This window comes from Gossypium hirsutum, chromosome A10 (genome assembly GCF_007990345.1).
Source record: "Gossypium hirsutum isolate 1008001.06 chromosome A10, Gossypium_hirsutum_v2.1, whole genome shotgun sequence".
In the NCBI taxonomy this organism is placed as follows: domain Eukaryota; kingdom Viridiplantae; phylum Streptophyta; class Magnoliopsida; order Malvales; family Malvaceae; genus Gossypium; species Gossypium hirsutum.
Window position 1 is genome coordinate 108,734,630 of NC_053433.1, and position 8,005 is coordinate 108,742,634.

The 8,005-nt window shown below is 34.0% G+C and overlaps 1 long non-coding RNA gene across 1 annotated transcript; it reads left to right on the top strand.

Annotated features, from left to right (window-relative positions):
• The first annotated feature begins 3,478 nt into the window (after positions 1–3,478).
• LOC121207665 (uncharacterized) lies at positions 3,479–7,545 on the top strand. The gene is made up of 2 exons (XR_005902788.1): positions 3,479–6,686; positions 7,032–7,545. It is a non-coding gene; the product is annotated as an uncharacterized lncRNA (long non-coding RNA).
• Positions 7,546–8,005: the final 460 nt, after the last annotated feature.

The window sequence follows — 8,005 nt, forward strand, 5'->3', positions numbered from 1 at the left end:
CAACTTTAACTCTCAATATTTATGCATTATATCAATTTAGTCTTGATTCTAAAAATATTAACCTTAATGTTTACACATTATATAATTTGATATTGAGTATTGATACAAATAATATCCAAATACCAAATTCTTCCTCTATAGAACTTTTGCAAAGAAAAAAAACCTCTTGGAAAAATCAAAGAAAAAACATGTTCTTCTTTCACTTTCGTACAAATTTCTTCCAAAAATTCCAAACCTAATCTTTTAAAAATAGCACGCACAATACTTTTGTGCTTACAAGCAAAAGTTTTAACACTAAAAAACCAAAGTATATATTTTATTCAATACAAACTCTTTTGTTTTTTTAAAGATCCACCGTAATAATGAGAAAATTTTCTGCATATACGCACAAATCAGTCAATAATATCATAATCGGATGAATTAACCCATGTTGGCTTACTAATGGGATGCCCAAATGTGTTACAAAATTTCGCCTTAGACAATGATCCAACAAGAGAAATAATTGAAATTCTTGTATCCAATGTATTCATAGCATTATATATTAGAAATAAATTTTCTAACTTTTTTTTATTTTACTTTTCTTGGTGATCCTTTAACCTAAAAAGCTAAAAAAAAAAATCTATCAACTAAATTTGATGGGAAATATACCAAAAATGGGAACTCCAAAAGGTCTAAGATAATTTTTTTTTTATCTTTTCTCATTCTTATAAATTTAACCCTCGATGTCACAAATAAAAGTAAAACTAAAAAAAATGACCAAATTACTTAATGTGTAAATGTTGAGGGTTAATTTTTTAGAATCAAGCTTAAATTGACACAATTATAAATGTTGAGGGTTAAAGTTGTTATATACCAATCTTAAAAGCTAATGAGTTATCTTTCATTAGTAATTTAATGACCAGTGACCAAATAAAATTTACTAATGATTAGGTTACTACTAGTGGAGTTTACTGCTTTTTTTTTAAACAACTTATTGCTTAAGCGGTTAAATATTATTATTAGGCCCCATATTGTTCATAAATTATTAATTTAGTCTCTTGTATTTTAATTTTTGAACTTTTTCAGAATTTGAAATTTTAAACTTGTTATATTTATTAAGTTAAATTTTATTATTTCTAAACTTTTGTGCAATAAATATATTATTACATTCGTATTGACATTTCAAGTTACTATTTCAGCATAACACTCATAAAATGGTCACGTTATTTTAGTTTACAAATTTAGTGAATGTTGTTTAAATTATTACTGAAATTTCAAAATTAATCTCAAAATTCTCTCAAAGTCACTATTTCCCCTCAATCTACAAACCCTAATCCCATTCTAACTACTCTCAGATTTTACTACAATTCAGTTATTGTGTAAGTGTTTATTTTGGCAAATATATGTTGGTATAGATAGCTTAGATTTGATTATGTTAAAAAATAACTCCCTTTAATTTTAGGATAAACTATCAAAATAGCTACTTTTATTTGTCTAATATTATATTTTAGGCACTTACATTTGAAACGTTACATTTTAGTCACGTTATCGTATTTTAACATTTTAGTCATTGAGTGTTAATTGTTGTTAATGGTATAACAATAAGCTGATATGGCACGTTAAATCATCATTTCAAATGAAAATTTTAGGTTAAATTATACAACTGGTCCCAATATTTTTTTTCGTTTTGAGCAATTTAATATTTTTCTTTTAAACTTGTTTTTTTCATTCTCTTCTCTTTCTCCCTCTGTTTTCCTCCCTTCTCCATTTCTTTTAATGTAATTTTTTTTGTTTGAATAGACTAGCATTTATTGAAGCACATGGCTCAAGGTGAAATAAAGCAAAAGTCACAACAAAATTAAATAGAAAAGACAGAAGCAGCAGCAAACTAACGGCTAAAAACAATGAAGCCGCACCTAGGAAAACAAAACAACAAAAGCATAGAAAATAAAACCACTTTCAACCAAAACCAAAGCGATTCACTTCCAAATACCAGCCAAAAATTTCCTTCACATTTTGTATCTGAAACGTTTCTGAGAATAGCGCAGATGAGGAAAAACCAGCAACTTTGAGACAAACCATAGAGATTCAAAGAACCTTCTCCATCTTCAAAGCCACAAAAACCTAGCAAGAAACTTGATAACTCTGGATCCAGGCCGTCCGATCCCTTTCCACCAATATCCTGACTGATTCCGGAACTCCATCATCCCAAAATCAAGAGATTTGTCTTCTTCTTCCTTCCAAAGCCAAAGTATGTGCTGCTCCATTCACCAACAGGGGAACAAAAAGGTAAAATACTTTTTTCCAAAAAAATTTCCAATAATCGATCTATCCTCCCTCTTTATCTTGAGCTTTTTGATAACTAATAGTGAATCCCCCTCTACAAGCAGCCGTCAAAAACCCATTTTGATCACGAAGAGGATAGCCCTTTCACACGCCCTTGCTTCAGCCACAAAAGCATCAACAACGTCTTCGAACAGATAAGTTTCTGCCCCTACCACTTCTCCTTTTGAATCCCTAGCCAGTACTACTGTTGTAGAAGTTCTGGAGTCAACTTTAAAAGTTGCGTCAAAATTGATTTTAATAAAACCAATTTCTGGGGTGTTCCATCGTTCTGTTTCCGGAGATCTATAAAAAACTCTCAAATTCTCTTGGCTTAGGCAGATTTCATGACCATAACCTCGAATGAATCCAAGTAGTTCCTGCAAAGAAAATTTAACTCCTTCATAAATCAACTTGTTCCGTCTATACCATAGGGCCCATATAGAAATTGCAATAAGTTGTCTGTTATGATTATCAGCTACAGAGAAAGAATTAACAAAACGACTTTTGCAGCTCGAAAAGCCATCATCAGGAGCAATCTTGATTTTGAGAGAAGCCCAGATCTGCTGTAAGATACCACAAGACCACAGCAGATGGTCAGAATCTTCAGGAGCTACCTTACAAATGGGACAGTTGACTTCAACCTTTAAACTTCTTTGAAGCAAATTACAGTAATGGGGTAAAAAATTATTAACAGTCTCCATAAATGTATTTTTATCTTTGTTGGGATGTTCAAAGACCAAAAAGATATGTAAAAATCCTTATAGGCCTCGACATTAGAGGAAGTGTATGTAGAGTTATGTAATAGTTCTGTAACAAGGACCCGATACCTGCTCTTCACAGAATACTCCCCAGTGCCTTCATGTTTCCAGACCAGCATATCCTCCGAGTTAGCCTCAGAAAGCGGAATAGAAAAAATACGAGCTGCATGATCTTCATCAACAATATTATAAATCAGATCCTTGTTCCAGGTATTGGTCTCAGACTCAATCAACTGATTTACTGTCGTCCAGTTTGGATTAATTTGTTGAGCTGATATTCTGTTATTTCCTGCTCTAGGTAACCAGGGGTCATTCCAAATTTTTATGCTAGCACCATTACCAATTCTCCACAGAATTCCTTCGTCAATCAGGTCCCGAACACTGCAAATGCTTTTCTAGGTAAACAATGGGTAAGAGCCAATTTTTGCTGATAATATAATTGAAAAAGGGTAATAACGAGATTTTAAAACTTTTGCTAAAAGACAATTGGGCTGGGATAAAAGACGCCAAACCTGTTTTGCTAATAAGGCTTTATTAAACAAAACTAGATTTTTAAAACCCAGCCCATTAGCATTTTTCGGTTTGCACAAAGCATCCCAATTACTCCAATGAATGCCCTTAAGCGATTTGTTATTGGACCACCAAAACTTATTCATTACGCCTTTAAGTTTTCGACATAACATTTTCGGTAGAGCAAAACATTGCATAACGTAACCTGGTATACTTTGTAAAACTGACTTAACAAAAACTTCCTTTCCTCCTATAGATAAGTAACGCAAACTCCATCCTTCAATTCGTTTTCTAAACCAGTTTACAAAATTGGCAAAAGCCCGCTTCTTTTTCCGTCCTACCATCATAGGTATCCCTAAATACTTTTCCGGATTGGAAGCCACCCGAACACCCAGTAAATTAGTAATAGATTCTTTGACATTTGTATCTACATTAGCCCCAAAATAGATGAGTGATTTATCAAAATTCACCCTCTGACCCGAAACCATCTCATACTCCTAAATAGTATCTCGAACCACCATAGCTCCCTCGTTTGATGCGTCTCCAAATAGAATACAATTATCCGCAAAGAACAAATGTTTAATCGACAATCTTTCTCTTCCAATAGGGGCACCCCTCATCAGGCCTTTATTTTTTGCTTCATTAAGTAGCGTAGAAAAACCCTCCGCACAAATCAAAAAGAGATAAGGGCTGAGAGGGTCTCCTTGTCATAAGCCTCTTGAAGGTGAAAACCACTCACTGTCTGATCCATTAAGCCTCACAAAATAGGAAACAGAACAAATACATAGCATTATAAGAACAATCCAGTCCTCGTGAAAACCCAAATGCATCATCATTCCAACCAAAAAATCCCATTCAACTCGATCGTACGTTTTACTCATATCGAGTTTAAGCACAAAGTGTCCTTTTTTTCCTTTCTTTTTCATCTTCAATGAATGAAGGACCTCATAAGCAATTAGCACATTATCCGATATATGTCTTCCTGGGATAAAATCGCATTGGGCTTCATTAATACAATTTTCCAATATTGCACTCATACGATTCACCAAGACTTTCGCGATAATTTTGTAAACTATGTTACACAGACTTATGGGTCTAAATTGTGAAAGGTTTTTGGATTTTCGACTTTAGAAATCAAAATAATACGTGTTTTATTAATCTCACCTATTTCAGTTTCTCCATTCAAAATAGACAAACAGTAGCTAATAATGTTAGTACCAAGAATATGCCAGTACCTTTGAAAAAAGATTACTGGGAATCCATCAATTCCGGGGGCTTTCAAAGGCTCCTTCAATTTGACAGCTTGAGTAATCTCCTCCTTAGTAAAATTCTGTAGCAGCTTCTCATTCATATCTGCAGTAATTCTTTTTTCAACTAACTCAAATAGGCGTTCATCCGTACCCGTTTCTAAAGCCGAAAAAAGATTACCAAAAAAATCGAAAGTAAGCTTCAGCATCTCATTATTCGTGGTAGTCCTTGTGCCGTTCTTCCCTTCCAAGCCCTTAATTTGTCCACGAATTTGTCGTTGAACAGCTACTTTATGGAAATAACTGGTGTTTCAATCTCCATTTTTCAACCAATTGACGCAAGTTCGTTGCTCCCAAAAAATTTCCTCCAATCAGCCTCTAAATTAAGACCTATTTGGACATCTACAATTTCAGCTAGTATTTCATTAGTTGGATCCCGAGTATAGAGACTATTTAGTCGCTCTTCTAATTCTGCGTGGTTCTTCTTTTGCTTTCTACTTCTAGATTTTTCCCATCTCTGGATCTGCTGTCGCATTCTCTCCAGCCTGTCTGGAACACTTCTTGAAGAATCAGCCCAATATCTCTTAACCTTCTGCTCAAATAAATTCTCAAAGCACCACTTGGCCTCAAACCGTAAAATTTTGTCTTTATTGCATAACTCACTCCTTTGTCTTCCTATAGTATCCAGTAGTATAGGACAATGATCTGAAAAAGAGTGGCTCAAATGTTCTAGCTGGTAGCTTGGATAAAGATTCACCCAATTCAAAGATACAACTTCCCGATCCAGCCTCTTCCTTATGTTTGTAGCCAAAAACCTTCCACACTTCCACGTAAACCACCTTCCAATATAACCTAGATCGTTAAGTCCACAATCTTCCAGCGTCATTTGGAATTCATTCATTTGATGTTCAGCTCTCAGTCGACCCCCTTTTTTTCAAAAGAGTTTGTGATTTCATTAAAATCCCCCAACACAACCCAAGGTGTCATTTGATCGTGACTCAGACGTCTAAGTAAATCCCAAGATTCAACTCTGCTCCTTTCATCCGGATTCCCATAAAACCCCGTTAATCTCCAAACTGCATCACATTCATTATCACACACCTCAACATCAATATGAAAAGAAGAAAAATTTTTGAGTCGGATCAATGAATTTCCTTCCAACCCAGAGATAGTCCTCCTTTTGAGCCCAACGCTCCAATATCAATTCCATTTTCAAACTCGCATTTCAATCTAACTACTTCCATTCTTTTATAACTTAATTTTGTTTTTATAAGAAACAAAATTTGGGGATTAATAGCTCTCAACTTGTTTTTTAGCCTCTTAATAGTTCGTGATCTCCCCAAACCACGAACGTTCCAACTTAATATTTTCATTGCATTCAGCTGCTCTGTTCACTAGAGCTAGCCGTTAAATCAGAAAAACCTACTTCAACATTATTACTCACGGTAATTAATGAACCATCCACTACCATTTACCATTTTTTTCTTTCCAAAATAATTAAAGGATCATTCTCCACCTCCAATATCATATTATTGGGCCCACTTTTAAAACCACTATCATGCAATTCTTCACTGCCCAGATTCTGCCAACTGTCAATCCCTTTTGGTAAAATCTTTTGATTGGAATTCAAATGAATTAAATTGGGATTTGAAAAAATTTTCCACGAATCCCCCCTTAAATTGCGCCTAGTGTTAATCTCCCAATTACTGCTCTGATTGATACTTTCCATATTTCCATTATTCCATTGCGATCCATCAGCTACACGGAGCCACCTGCTCACCATCATGTTACGTCGCCGCACCACTGCCCTCAATGAAATATCCCAGCCGAATACAATTTTGGATGGTTCAATATGAAGTCGAAGAGGGTAATAACTTTCTCCATGCCCCAGCTTTCCACAAATAAAACAAAATAAGCTCAGTTTTTCATATTGAAAGTGAGCATACACCGTCTTCGATTTTCCAATCTGGATTTTTTTCTTTCTTTTCAACGGAGAAGATACATCTAAACAAACCTGAATGCGCATAAAATTTTTTAAGCTCAGAGTCGGAATAGAAGAATCATATTCTAAAAATTTTCCCAAAAATTCACCAAATTGCCTGGCTATTATTTCAGTCATCATTCCTAGGGGCAACTCATGTATTTGAACCCAGAATTCTGTAAAATTCAGAACTATGGCTGACGGATCTTCTTCACTTTTGACTTGTTGCAGGATAAGCAAATGGTTATTGAAAAACCAAGGAGTACCCGCAAGCACTCTTTGCATATCAACATCATGAAAGAATTGGAAAAGGTATCGTTTTTCTCCAAGATCTAAGATACATATCCCTCCTATAGGATGCCACAAATCAGCCATTGTGTTACGTAGCGAGGGAAAATGGACCACACTATCAGTTAAACATCTCCCCACCAAACAGAGCTGGTAACTCCTTTCTACTACTGTTGCTTCCTCTTGGAACGCTTCTTCCTCTTCATCAATTAATCGCAGATTGGCTATCTCTTCTTCCATCTGAACTCTCTAGGAACCAGAAACAAAAGGGAAACCAAAGCAAGAATACGATTAAAGAATGAGAAGTAGTTTCTTTTTCTTTTTCTTTTTTCTGAAAAAATATGATAAAACCGTGTCAATAGACAGACAGAGAAACCATGTCAATAGACAAACTTAATGTAAATTTTTTTATCTTTTCCATTTGTTAAAACTATTCCTTATACTTTTTTTTTGAACAGTTTAATTCTTTCTTTTTATTTCTTTATTTTCCTTTTATTTTTCCCCTTTATTTTTATCTTTTCTCATATTCTGCACTACAAAAACATAATATTTACTCACCAAACAAACCAAGTCGTTGTTTCATTTACATGATTCTTAAATTAAATTTCACTGAAATCAAATATCAAAATCTCGATTTGAATATAACCTAATTTTGAAACTAAAATTGGATCTAACTAATCAATATAAAAAAATCATACCCTTAATCAAATCTAACCATAAATTGAATTCTTTATATTCAAAACAAATTTTTTCTATTTCCAAACTTTTTCAAAATTGTGTAGATTATTCATTTCCTTTACTTTTATTTTTGAAGAATAACTATTACCCATAGTGATTGGCTGTGTTTTGTAAACTCATTAAATAAGAACAACCATAAGAAGGTTGATACTTTGTTTTGTAGAAATGTTATTGGTTCA